Source organism: Cyprinus carpio, chromosome B14 (genome assembly GCF_018340385.1).
Source record: "Cyprinus carpio isolate SPL01 chromosome B14, ASM1834038v1, whole genome shotgun sequence".
In the NCBI taxonomy this organism is placed as follows: Eukaryota; Metazoa; Chordata; class Actinopteri; order Cypriniformes; family Cyprinidae; genus Cyprinus; species Cyprinus carpio.
Genome location: NC_056610.1, coordinates 11,765,411 through 11,780,901, shown reverse-complemented (window position 1 = coordinate 11,780,901; position 15,491 = coordinate 11,765,411). Strand labels below are relative to the sequence as shown.

Genomic DNA, 15,491 nt, shown 5'->3' with positions numbered 1-15,491 from the left:
TGCCAACGCGAATGACAGCGAACAAATGACGTAAATACGAAAATGGCAATTTTACGCAAATGTGGTTGCTTTTTTTTTTACAGCCACTGAAACGGAAATGCACCATGAATTAAGTTTCTCTTGTGTGTTTTATTCAGTTAATTCGGGCTCAAACCTAGAAGTAGTTGATTGAAGAGCGCTAATTTGGGGGGCGAGTAAGGAAAAATCAAAACAAGCTTGGGGGATTTAAATATATATTATTTTGCACCAAATATGAACGTTTTAACAGTTTTACAAACAACATTTCATTAACAACTGCAAGATGTCACGTTCTCAGACTCTATTGACTGACGCCCGTGAACACACGGCGCATGCGCATATAGGTACAATTAAGTCATGTCAAGATTTATCATTTTATTATAGATTTACGTGTAAAATATTTCACAAAAAAAAAAAAAATTTAACAACTTAAATTGATTAAGCATAGTTTTGTTTAAAACGTCTATAGGACAAATTACTGTTAGCTAATGACACTAAGCTGCTATCTGCGAAAACGACTTAAGTTGCGCGAGATGAACCGGAGCCGTTTCTGTCTTTCTTTAAACAATTTTCTTAAACAACAGACATTTCCTCAAACGTCAAATCGACCCTTTGAGAGTCTTGGATTCTTGAAATTCTGTAATGTGGCAAGCTATACTCCGTATAGAACAGTTTTAAACAGCGGTCTGCTGATTCTTTTACAGGTATTATTATGCATGCACAAGTTTAATGCCTCATTTAATCGAGAAAATACATGGAATATTTGAAGTTTAATAAATTATTTGTCACACAGCAGGAAACATTCAAATGAGTTAGTGATGGGGAAAAAATGTTAAAATCAGACCAGAATGTTACTGTAGGCCTAAAAGTAAAGGTGAGCAGTTACAGAATCTAAAACAGGTTTATACACTGCATTTAAACTTAAAATTTTGATGTTTAAGAAAATAGAAATCCATATACATTGACAGCATGCATTTTACTATTATTCTCGCTCTCTCCCTTGCTTTCATCAGTTAGGCCTACTCTTAACACTATTCTTCAGTCACTGATATTTCCTTGAGGAAATGCAAATCTAGTTCATTTTGAAATGTGAAAACAAGCCTCTTGATTTGGATAAGTGATACGTGCGCAGAGGATTCACAAATCTGTCACACTGGATTCTAGTCAGATCCCTTTAGGGTCTCATACTCCTTAAGTGTGCAGAACAGACGATGATTAATTTGATTAGAGTCTAGCCGCTGGCTCGTTCATTTTGGATAGATTTGATTTACATGCTGATTTTAATATGAAACTCTGCAGGGACTTTCCCCTGCTACTCTCATTCTGTCTTTAAGCACATTTTCCACTGTACTCTACCTGATGCCAGTCTAAAACAAATCTGCTTTGAAATTCAAAATCAAAACATAGGCATAATAAATGTGCCAAGGATCCTAAATGCATCAGGCATTTAATTCCTAGAGCCAATTTGAGGATAAAATCGGTCTGTTGGTCCTTTCAGACAATTTCATAAATATAGTCCATCATCACATGCCATTTTCCACTTAATGACCCATAAGTTTCCTTTAGAATGCATGAGTGCAGCATGTCTGGACGAGCTGTAATCAGGCATATTGCATTGCACCTGTTTTCATGTGATTTTCAAACCTTTCCACCTCACTGAACATATCTGAAGCATCTAAGGCCAAAACCTGCATGCCGTTCCTCTCCCCTGACAGCAATCCTTATCATTATTCCAACAGGGCGACAAAAATCAATGATTTTCTATCAGGGGAGAGGGAGGACCAGGATGATGACAAATTCCAGTTGGCATCTTTTAAAGATCAACAGGGAGAGCAGCTATCTGTCAGTCAGAGGGAGCGAGGGGGTGAGAGATGCGGAGATGCATTAATAAAAAAAGAGGGAGACAGTCGAGTGGGACAGACTGTTTTACAGTATAATTAGAGAGAGATCTGCACATTGCCACCAGCATCAGCAGTCTGGTTTAAGATCAATGGTGGTGCTTTAATTAATGTCTTGCCGTTCTGACTTTCCATTCCTCTGTATAGCACTGACTTAAAGAAACAGTGCTGCTAAAAATTATTGTGTTATTATTTTATTATTTACTCACCCTCTTTGTTGCAAACCTGACTCAGGTACTATATTTCAAGTAATATGAAAACATATGATAGATTTATGAAAGGAACATATTAAAATTTAGGTTGTTATTCACATATTGTCATAATTATAAACATACTGATATTGATATTTGAAAACTATCATACTTTTCAAAAGACATGCACATTTGTATAGACAACTTTTCAATAAAATAATTTTACTGTATGTTTATTCCTTTTGTATCCTGACAGATGTGGCCACCTGAGAATATCTTCCACCCCGCATTTATAAATAATGTCAGTTTTGGTCTTTGCTTCCTGAATCGCATGTCACAGTTAAAACAGTAGTATCAGATATAATAAGATCAATAAATGTTCTCTCAGAAATGAACTTTCTGTGCCTGTGGAAAACCTTTGGTCTCACAGAGATATATGAACAGCTATTTAAAGCACTCAAGGCCTGGGGCTTTCTCTTGCAGCTTAGCCCATGCAATGGTGTGCAACAAGGCTACAACACAAAACATGAAGATAATTGCAATGCTGTGATATCTTCATGGCCAATTGCTCGTACTGATGTGCAGTAATTGTGTTGGCCTGAGGATGCGGGTCCTTGAATGCCTGCAGCGCTACAGACCAATCACTCAATTCGTAACAGAGAACAGTCATAGTAATTTCACAATGGTTAATCAATACTTCACTATTGATCTTTAATCCTCAATCCTGCAGCCTGCAGAAATTATTCAAGATTATTTGTGGGCTCTTGATTAGTGTATCAGAATCAATGAGTAGCACTAAATATACTGGCTTTTTCGGTAAAAAAAAGAAACAGAAGTCGTTACATATACAATACAGATGGTTTTGAAGTGACTTCACCATATTAAACAGGAAAGTAACAGAACCAATGATGCAAAAGAGCTATAAAGCAGCTCTAAAAACACCATAATGTCATTACTCAGCTCAAGTCAGTTAGTGTTGATTCAGTTCAGTTCAATAATTGTGTAGAGTTCATTATGAAACAAGTTCAATTCAGCTAGAAGCAGCTCTACATATAAAAATAGTGTCAGAAAGATAGTAAGGGCATTGATAAAATAGTCCATGTGAGATCAGTGGTTCAACCTTAATTTTATGAATCTATGAGAATTAATTTTGTGCGGAAAGAAAACAAAGTCTTCGATGCACGTTCACAACAGTACAACGCATGTGTTGTGATACTCTCGTGAATGCGCATCGAAGACTGACACAAAGGAAAAGAAATTGTTGAATAAAGTTGTTATTTTTGTTTATCTTTGCACAAAAGGTCAAAATTAAGGTTTAACCATTGATGTCACATGGACTATTTTAACGATGTCCTTACTATCTTTCTGGGCCTTAAACGTGTCGGTTGTGTTGCTGTCTAAGCAGGGTCAGAAAACACTCAGATTTCATCAGAAATAAATGTATTTATGCTCAAAGGATGAACGAAGGACTTACGGGTTTGGAACGACATGAGGGTGAGTAATTAATGATCCTTTAATGGATCCATCTGTTAAAGGTGCTTGTAGGACTAACCAATACTGACTGAGATATATATATAATATAATATAATAGTAACTGACTCAACAAGACCTTTATGTCTAATATGTGCTCCCTGTATTTATTAGCATAATAAGTATAAACCAGCTGTAACATTTGTCAACATAAGCAGAGGTGACAAATGTTATAAACAAAGAAAATAAGATCATCATGGGAAGTGAATGAAAAGAGAGTGAAAGAGACTGAGCGAGAGAAAAAGAGGGGGGTTGGGAGAGACAACCAGATGGATGCATAGTTCGGTCTGAACGTTTTAAACCCAGCCCAGAGGCAAATGCCTTTGTCAGGCCAGTTTACATGAGAAGTCATTCCAATTAAAAGACAGAGTAGCTCACTCCAGCATTGTGTGTAATACACTGACACAAAGACTAGCATGCTGGGTAGAGCATTTACAAGACAGGCAGGTCAGAAACTACTCAACAACATTTACGTATACACAATTTTTTTATTAAATAGATAAAAGAGAAAGATTGTTCAGTGATTTTTTTTTCTTTCCATAAGGTGGTGACAAGTAAGTGAATCAGTGACTCATTTACTCAACTGATTCATTCAAACATGGCAGTTCTTGGATGCAGTCTTTCGTGTCATAGGATCCTTCACAAATCATTCTAATTACAGATTTGCTACTCAAGAAACATATCTTACTATTATCAGTGTGCTGCTTCATATTTATATTTAATATCATTTATATATATACAAATTGGATTATACATGGAAGAACAAGAACCAAAGTAAAAGAGAGGAAGGAAGAGAGTAAATACAAACAAGTAAGTGTGCTGATCTCAAAAGACATGTGCAAATATTCTGTGTTTGTGCCCCAGTAACCCAAGCACACATTTCCACTCATTTCCAAGGGAATGCATTACTGTAAATCCCATTATCCCAGTATATGAATACAGAAAACACAGCATTTCACAGCCATTCCCAGTTGTTGCGATTGAAAGGAAGAAAAGCATAGCTGTTCAATCCTTTACAATCATACCGGTTGCTAGGAAACTGATTATGGAACAAAACATTGCTATGCAGCACAACAGCTGTCTGTATAATTGGAGCATTAAAAATCCTAAACGTCGTAATTTAAACCATAGCTGCTCTAATGCAGTTCAAGCACGCCTAACATGAAGGTTAATCGCCCAAACAAGAATAAGTGCTGAAATTGCCTGTTTTAGGTGAAGAACTGATTTACTACAGTATATGTAGAGTAATAGTATTTTAATATGATTTTACTAATCACATTAAGGATTAGTCTAGACTATTTCCATGCCCAGAAACTGAATCAGTTTTTTAAAGCTACAGAGAGATACAAGCATCCTTGTGCAGACCTGGAAACTGCTGTCTCTTATATTGTCATCTAGACTTGTAATTGGTCCACAGTGACCATTACAAATCTATGCCGCTGGAAAAAAGAAAAGAAAAGAGAAATAAAAAATAATAGCAAAAAATAGCCTTGAGCAGAGATAAGAGATTAAACTACGCTTATAGGTCAGAACATGTCTGAATGATGTCCAAATTTGCACTATTATAGTAATTATGTGTAATCATTTAATTGTGGCCTGTAGTAATTATCTACAATGGCTGCACCATCATCCGGCGTTTCTCTGCTCTATACCAACAAGATCTATTTTTCGTCAGCCAATTATGGTATAAAAAGCATAGCTCTTCATGTTGGCAGTCAGTCTCCAGGGTTTTTGTCTGGCATGACTGGAATAACTCTACTCCAATGATGAATATTTTAATAGAGACTGGGAGAGAACGGGTTTAGATCTCTCGAGTCTGTCTCAACAAGCCTGCTCTGCCAGAGCCCTAACAAGCCCCACTAGAGTTACTGGCGGGTTTTTACACAGCCCTGCCCGGCCCGGAGCCCCTCCCTTCCCTTCCGGACCCCTCCCCTCTTCTTTGCCCCAACACAGACCTTTAATCTGCAGGACAATCCCATTTGGCCGAGCATCTGCCAGGACTGATCACAGACAGGCTGCAGCAGTCTTCCCCCGTGGGGATGCCAAGCTGTCCACGGAGAGACCGACACGGGCCACCCGTTCTGTTTTCCCACTCTTTCTCTGCCTGTCTTCTTCAATCACTCTGTCTTCTCTCTCTCTGTCTTCAAATCTCTAACTCACATGTATTCACGCCCCCTTCCCCCCTTTCATGCTTCTGTGCCCAGGGGCGCTTTAGGACTGTAGGCGTCCTTACTGTCCCTGCGCTCTGGCACAGATCTTGGGTTAGCATCTGATAGCGTGATGACAGAACTATTATAAGCGGAGAACACTGACTGAAGGGATTCACATGAGAAATGGAACTCAGTGGGCTTGTGGTTTGACAAAAAGTCTATATTTATAAAATGCTGAGAAAAATGTTGGTTGTACAACAATCAACTAAAGTAGTGTGTGTGTGTGTGTGTGTGTGTGTGTGTGTGTGTGTGTGTGTGTAATGGTGGCATACAAAAAATATGGTGTGGTTTTTAATGCTAGTAAATTTGACAAATTTAATAAGAATGAAACAGCAAATAACACTGTTATAAATATGAAATTCTGAAACAGAAAAATTGAAATTTAGTATGACATACTCCAGTAATATTTGTTTTAATTGCAACATTGTCAGATTGGGGTAAGTTATCACATGCTCGAATGCTATATATATATAAGTTAAATTGTGTGTGTGTGTGTGTGTGTGTGTGTGTATGTGTGTGTGTAAATAATAATAATAATATTTTTTGTGTGTGTGTTTGTGTTTGTGTGTGTGTTTTTATATATATATATTACATATTTAATATATATATATTACATATTAATATATTACATATAAATATTACATATTAAAAATATTAAATATATTAAATATATTATTAAATATTTTATATAATAATTGGGGTAGGTTGTCACAAACTTTCATTTTTTTTATTATATATAATTTTAATTGATTTTATGTGCGTGTGTGTGATAACAACAACAACAACAACAACAACAACAATAATAATAATAATAATAATAATAATAATAATAATAATAATAATAATAATAATAATAATAATAATAATAATAATAATAATAATTCCTTTGTAGGGCACATTTGAAGCAATTCAACCAAGCTTTTATCACATCAGTACAGTGACCCAGTAACCTGCTCAGTGTTTGCTGCATGGTTTTGATCACACACAGACTGTGTGTAATTTATCAGTTGTGAGAGACATTGAGCTGCTTGTGACAGTAGAGCATGAGGAGGATACAGGTGCTCCGGGGAAAGCAGGCTTTGCATGCTACAGTGAGTCTGGCTGATAGGATGAGCTGGTAACATATGGTGATGGCCATGTGGCAGTCAGAGACACAATACTGTCATTTATACAGAGAAAGACCTAGGTGTGAGAGAGATTTAAGCCTATTTCAAACCATATTTTGCAGTTAAATAAATTCCCATTGTATTTATGATTTATTTTCACCATATAAACATTTCAATAAACCCATGGTTAGTAAACTTCAGTGTGTAACTTGCCCTGTCGTGAAAATTGTTAATTATAACTCTGTACTATTATTTTTTAAGCAATCTTGACAGATTTTTTTCCTGGCAGATAATAAAATGGTCATGTGGTTGTTTTAAAATGGTTTATGTGATGTCAAGAAAGACTGCAAGGAAAATAAAAAATAAATGTAATTACATAGAAAGTATAAAATGTATAAAATATATAAAATATCATATTTGACATTTTTCCATGCTTTAGCAAAATTTAATGACACATTACATTTGCTAATTTGGTGATTTTTTTTTTTTTTTTTTCAGTCATATAATGCATCCTGGTTGAAGATATAATGTCACAGCACCATCTGCTGGTTGGATCTCCACACAACAATACTGTGGAGGCACCAGGGTACAGGGTTGGCAGTAGATTGTATTACCATGGTACTGATAAAAAAAAAAAAACTATACTTATATATTTGTTTATATATTCTATAACTATAACTATATATTCTTTTATATATTCTCTATAACTATATAAAAACTTTATATATTCATGTTAAATGGTAAGGTATTTAAATAGTAAGGCGATGCACTTCAAATAATACCATAGTACTAACCTTGTGCATATAGAAAACAATGGTATTGCCATGGTACCAATTTAAAAACCCATTGTATTACCATCTGCAAAACAACAAACAAAAACAAAACAAAAAAACAGTACCTTTCTATTGGAGCATCTCCCTTCTCTTTTCCTGGAAATAAAGTAATTCTCCAGACTGAGCAGCAGAGAGTGCTATAACACAAAAACAGACTACAGTGCACTTCACAGTCACTTCATTTTAAGAGCACACAGAAATAGAGTTCAAAGAGTACTGCTATATTTACTCCATCTCCATGACCTGCTGGTACTCTCTTAAAGTCAAATCACCATGCAGTCTACATGTCAACAAAACACATTTACTGTGCCATATTTGTGCTAAGACACAAACATATAAAAAGGATAATTTTATTGATCAAATCTTCTTCTTTCTCAGCTCAAGGCTGTGAGAGATATTGTTCTCAGGAGAAAGCCTCTAGTTGATTTTCATGGAGTCTGTCTAGGAGAAACAATTAAGATGTTAAAGAGCCCATACCCCTCACATGGCCACTGACGGTTTTAACCTCATTCACACTTGTGCAAATGTTGTGTTTCACTGTCCTGAAAAACCAAGCCCAAACAAACCAACAATCTTTCTTTCACTGGGACACAAACTCTCCCATAAAAATGCACACTGAAGCATGCTGAACTACTATTCTGTCATTTTATGTCATATTATACAAAATGACAAGACTGTGTCCCCAGTCTACCCATGAGTGTCTGGAGCGGGAGCTTTTAAGATCAATGCTCTGCTGTAGGACTGTTTGCAGGCCTGAGGCTCCAACTGTTCCACACTAAACGGCATCAAAAACTGTCTGTGTACCAGAGATACCCAGAAACGTCAGAGATGACAGTGAATCCCTTTTGTTTTGCTGATAAAAGCCAGTTGGCATGTGGAGGAACAGTGTGCAAGTCCAACACAGATGGTTCCTTACTAAGGTTTAGTTTTGGTATAGACGTTCCCAATATGCCCAACAGACTTTTAAACAGCAAATCCATCCATACATCTTTGTTAATTGTTGCTGGTTCTAGAACCTCCTTCATTTTACCAGTGCTTCCTAAAGCTATAAACGTAAATCTGCAATAATATGGCTTCTTCTGCTCCACCATGTTTTAATCTGTGCATTAGTGAACAGGAATCATTGACTTGTAAATACGGGCGGTCATGTGTTAATGAATTCAGCTGTGTATTGTCAGGAAGTTGGTTAGGTGTTTTTGCAGCTTATTTTCAATAGATGGTCTTTTTGGACTGTGGAGGAAGTGTTAAGCTCTGAAAGTGTTATGTCCTGAACTTAAGTGACTCCTTTAAGGGAACAAATCAGGTAGTTGTGATGTTCTTTAAAAAGCTGCATGTATTGATTCTGGACTTCTGTTCCTTACACAGAGCTCTTTAGTTCCTCTTGTGTATATGCTGGAAAGAGATTGAATGAAGAAACTTACATTTCATTTATACCATTTGCTGTTTGAATAACTCTTTCCATACATCAGCTATATAAGAAAGAAGAACTTCACATATTTCAAAACCAACCTCCTCCAGCCTTGAGGGTTTTGATGTTCAGCCTTTAATGGAGAGCTGAAAGAGAGAACTCTTTATCTAAAAGGACTTTTTTTATAAAGCAGAACAGCAGGACTCGAGCTCAGATACCTCAGTCCAATTATCTGCCTGAACCAAAACCAAATGTGAGAGGTAATTACCTTAAAATTAGAGCCCTCTCACAGAATTCATGACACGAGAAGTGGTCCATAACTCTCGTGCTGTTGAAGAGATATATCGGGTGTATTAATCTGAGAACAAAAGCCCAGACTGGAGCAGATATGGTGTGTTATTGAGGTTAAAAGAGGAAAAGTGCTCATTAGCTGTGTAAATAAGCATTAATGGGGCAAGGGCATTTTGTTCTGCTTTGATCAATACCAGCAGAATCACGGTGTCTCCATGACAACCTGTGCTACTTCAGAGAGAAGCATGTCTCTTAAAGTCAAGATGAAATTAAAACTGACACTGGTTAGTTTCTTAAAAGAATAGTTCCCCCAGATTTGGAATAATTTGCTATTAAATGACCAAATGGATCCTCTGCAGTGAATGGATGCCATCAGAATGAGAGTCCAAACAGCTGATAGAAACTATAATGCACAAGTAATTCAAACACATCTCCAGTCCATCAGTTAATGTCTTGTGAAGCAAAAAGCTGCATGTTTGTAAGAAACTAATTCATCGAGGCTTTTTAACTTTAAACTGCCACTTCTGGAAAAGATAAGAGTCCATAACCCATAATAATGCTGAATTATTGTGATGTTTTTGAGGTTCTTTTTACTCAGCGTCTGTTTTAGTTAATTAAATCATAAAAATCTAAAACTAAATTAAATTATTTTAAAATAACATCAATCAAAATAAAACTTACTACAAAATGAATTATTCTATTTGTTTACCTGCATGTCATGTTACCATTAACTAACATCAGAGAACCATGAACATGCAAATGTGATACTATTACCTATTAAAATATTTTGTTTAAAATCTCAGGGGTACGTTTGGGAATGCCTGCATTACATATAAGAAATAACATGAATTCGTGCATTTGAATGTGTTTGAAAGACAAAAGCCTTCCAAAGACATAGTAATACATGGTTAAAGTGATAATTCAATAAAAAATGAATGTGTTCATCAAAAGTTGATGCAATCCAGAGGTCTAATGCTGTGTTATTTACCTGACTTATTACTGGTCTTTGTGTGAGTTTCCACAAAAGTGGAAGGCTTTCTGAATGTATATAAACGGTAGTCTATTTAGGAAAGGAACATTTAAAAATTAAAAAGTGGAATTAGGGAGAATCAATAAATTATGAAGAATTTATCGCTATTGTGTGAATAATATGTGTATATGTTACAGCAGTATTGTATTGGATTCTAAGTGTTTTTGAATGTATTGAGCTGCCATGACAATTTAATTTTCCTTCAGGGATTAATAAAGTTTATCTAATCTAACCAAATCAAATCATGTAATCAATAAAATAGTAACTGCATTCTGATTACAAGTATTTTAAAATGTAATTTAATCTAATTACAAGAATTAAATTTTTGGAATCTGATTATGTAACCCAGATGACATGTAATCAGTTACTACCCATCTCTGCAAGTATATGATCCCTGAATGCTGTGACTGACCAATCAGAATCAAGCATTCAAGAGAGCAGAGTAATAATATGAATTAACAGTAATGTAATGCTGGTTACTGTAATGAAAATTACAGCAATAATAAGGATTTATTAGAAAATGAAGTGTTATTATTTGGGGATGCTCTAGAGAGTAAACTTGACTTTAAACTTCTATGTCCTGGTCTCTATCTCTGTTCTCAGCAGGTGGAGGCTCAAATAAACATGGCCTGATTCCTGGGACAACATCTTCATCTTCTGCAAACCTGCATTCAGGTCTGGATTCATTCTGGTATGTAACACCCATTTTCCTCGCTTCAATTACTTTCTGATAAAATCAATTCTCGTTCTGCATTATGAAATACATCACTTATGGAAGTAAAACAAGTGTGACAAGTGCACATATGATATATGTATCTTTGCATGTCTTGATGACATTTTAGAATGTGACTGGACTGGCTAATAAAATATTACTCATGCATTTTTTTTTTTTTTTACTGTTTTACTGCATTTTATCAAATAAATGCAGCCATGGTGAGCATAATCTAAAAAAAAAAAAAAAAAAACGGGAAAACATAAATTTTTAATGGCAGTGTACAGAAAATATTTTTTTCAGACATTTTGAAAAATCATTTTAAAAAAAGTATTTTGGAGAACTCAGAACAGAAATCCCAAATGTGTAGAGATTTATGAACAGAAATGTATTTTTTATTTTGTATTTTACTTTGAAACCATTTTCCCTTTTTCTTTATAAAAAGTTCCATCTTAGTCCTCTTTTTAAAGCTCTACCTGGCTTCCTTTGCCTTTTTCTTTTGCATTTGACCCTATTTCTGCTTCTGTACAACATAACCGCACCAAAATATTAAACTGACAAGCACCCTGAAGGAGACAAAGCAATGTTTGCAGACATGAATATCATACAAGCCTACGACTCAGAACGTTGCTAACATTGCCTCGATTCATCACGTCTCTGTTTATCTCCGTATGTGTGTAAACGATATAGGCTCTTTGCCCTGGAAGTGCATGACCCAGATGTGCATCTCTTCCTGATCCCAGAGATTCCATTCAATCATGCGAGGACAATCCTCAGGTCCCTAATCCCACTAGCCAAAGGGAAATCACGCAAAGTGGTGAGTCAAAGGGGGATTATCAGACGCATGTAAAACCAGATTTCCCTATCAATAGACAAACATTGACTTTTTCTGAGCAAATGTAATCTCTGAAGGTAAGAAGTGACCTCAGTGCACTAACATGTATATTTGTGTTGACATGCACTGAAATCGATTATGAGACAAACGGCACTGCCTGACCCAGTGGAAATGAGCTAAAAATGGGTTAGAAATCAGCAGTTGTGTGGTCACGCATATGGCTGTTACTTACAAAATAACCTTATTTTAGCCATTCATTTATTATATGATATGATGTTCTACAATATGAGATATGATTTGATATAATCTGTGATAAGATATGAAATGCACTACTATATATGTTACATGATAGGCTACATTTAGTACTGGTCAAAAGTTTGTGGGTGAGGATGATTTTTTAAAATGTTTTTTGAAAGAAGTCTCTTATGCTCAGCAAGGCTGAATTTAAATACTATACAGTACAAAAGTACTGTAGAAACAGAAATATTGTGGAATATTATTAGAATTAAAATGAATAAAAATTTTAAGTTTTCCAAACTTTAATATGAAAGGCCAAAAATCAAACTTGAGTGAGGGCTGTGGACCAAAAGTAAATGTTATATCCATTATATCCAACTATATTATATTAAAATATTTAATTGAATAATAATAATAATAATAAAAAAACAAAGAAAATGTAAAAAAAAAAAAAAAAAAATTTCAAAAATGTATTTGTTTTTAAAATACAATTCACTGTAAATCACATCAAATTTACATTTCAATACAAAAAAAATATTTAAATTAAATTACATTTTTAATTAAATTTCAGCAGTTTTTAGGATTTCTTTAAAACTGTTATGTAAACCAGATAAATAGTAATATGCAGAGTAAGAAAACATGTTTAAACTTAATACATCCTTTCTAAAAAATATATTTTTCTAAAAAATAATTTCTGTACTGACCCAAAACTTTTGAATGATTGTGTATATGATAAACACAATATTATCTGCATACTGTTGTTCATCAGGGTGGGCCAGTTTGCCTAATAATGGATAGATGTTGATGTGTAGATGTGGGTGGCTGTGTGCTAATGTCCTCACACTGATGATTACCAAATGACTCCTTTTTGCAAATTAATGTGTTCTTGGTGAACTTTGTGAACATTACAGTGTGTTTACAAATCCATATTATGTCCAATTTAAATTGTTGATTTACAGGTTGTTTTTTTCTGTTCCGCAAGAGAAAGCCAAAAGTGAAAGCAAACCTCCTCTGAGGACTGTCTGCATGCGGTTGTCAATCATCTGTTCCTGCACGGCTGTGTTTGCGTCCCTTGTGTGCTGGTGTGTGTGTGTGTGTGTGTGTGTGTTAGCCCCGGCAGGCCAGCTATGACTCATACAGCACTAACACACAGATAGAGAGAGAGGAGGAGGGTCTCTCATCACGGCCCTGATAGATCTATTCTGAGCCCTCCAGTCCAAAGGTCATTAGCATAAAATGTGTTAGATAAAAAAAGCCAATAGAGGTTTTTGCATCGCATTGCTCAATTAGTCAGATGAATTGTACATGAAAAAGCAGGTGTCTGATCATCTCTCCTAATGTAAGATGCCTCAAATATGCAACATGTGCTGATGTATGTCACCCTTCTGCATCTGGTTTGAGTCCACGGTTGACTTTTAATGGAAAGCAGAATTTTTTTTTTCAATTAACCCATTTGATATACTACTAAGCTCATCCTTATAGGCCACACAGAACATTTGGAAACTAAGCTTAAAAAATAGGGTCATTCAATAATAATCATTGTGTGATGCCATCACATTTATATTAACATATGACTGCCCTTTGTGAAAAATGTTAGCCAGTTATATGTATGAGATAACATACAGTCAATGGATTGATAAACCTCCACAGGGTGACGAGGGGCAAAAAACATGAAATATTATTGATTTGACACTGCTTTAATTTTTAATTATTTATATAATTATTTGTGTAAATATTTATAATTTATTATATTTATATTATGTTCATGTATTTGGGGTCAGTATTATAATTTTTTTTAAATATTAATAGTTTTAATTAGCAAGCACGCACTAAACTGATCATAAGTGACAGTTAAGACATTTCTTTCAAATGAATGCTGTTTTTTGAACACTCTATTCATTTAAAAAAAAATATATACATAAGGTTCTTGAACACCAAAATCAGCATATTACAATGATTTCTGAAGGATCATGTAACACTGAAGACTGTAGTAACAATGCTGAAAATTCAGCTTTGCCATCACAGAAATAAATACATTTTTATTCATATTAAATATAGTGCTGTCAAATGATTAATCATGATTAATTGCATCCAAAATATGTTTATTTTTTATTTTTACATGTATATATTTATATTCATAAAATTTATATATATATATATATATATATATATATATATATATATATATATATATATATATATATACAACATATTATTCTTAAATATATATATATGTATGTGTTTGTTGTATATGTATTGTATATACATAATAATATACACAGTACACACATATTATGTGAACAAAAACTTTTATTTTGGATGCAATTAATCATGATTTATCATTTGACAGCACTAATTAAATATGAATATAAACATATTCAAATCTAAAAACTTTTTTTATTGTAATAATATTTTACAATATTACTGTTTTACTGCATTTTATCAAATAAATGCAGCCTTGGTGAGCATAATCTTGAAAAAAAAAAACGGTAAAACAAATTTTTAATGGCAGTGTACAGAAAATATTTAATAAGTATTAATATTAAATATTTAAAATATTAATATATATTTAATATATACCATCTCCTTTTTAAGGGGTTCCCATTGAATCTTTAATATATATATATATATATATATATATATATATATATATATATATATATATATATATATATATATATATATATATATATATTTATATGCAACAAAAACATGCTGTTTAATTCTGAAAATCACTACAAAAATATAAACTACGAGAAAACTAAACTACAGGCTTGATTATATTTATTAGTGGACTTTAGTTAAGAAAAGGGGCTTTTTGAAGGGGTTTGTATGACAGATTTCTTGTGTTTGATCGGTGGTACAGCGAGATGACCTTAAAGTCTGTCACTTCCAATGGCGTGGGAGTTTGGTATCACTGTCCTCTCCAAACTGCACGCTGCTCGTGATTCATCATCTGCAACAGGCCTGGCATCTCTCAGAGAACTTTCATTAAACGTGAAGAAAAGCATACTCCGGTATGGCTATCCTGGGTATAAATCATTTTAAGCAGGGAGGGAGGGAAGTGAGGAAGTGTGTTTATTTGCATAGCATACTAATGGATCTTCCTGGCCTACTTAGTCAAGTATACGCACAACAGACACAGCATTATGCAATAACACAACTTGTACGTACGCTCACCTACAGTATGTT

General features: G+C 34.4%; 1 protein-coding gene across 1 annotated transcript in view; it reads right to left on the bottom strand.

Moving 5' to 3' along the window:
• The window catches only part of LOC109084642 (serine/threonine-protein phosphatase 2A 55 kDa regulatory subunit B beta isoform-like), a 50,462-nt gene that overhangs the window by 27,684 nt on the left and 7,287 nt on the right, over positions 1 to 15,491 (bottom strand). The window lies entirely within an intron of this gene.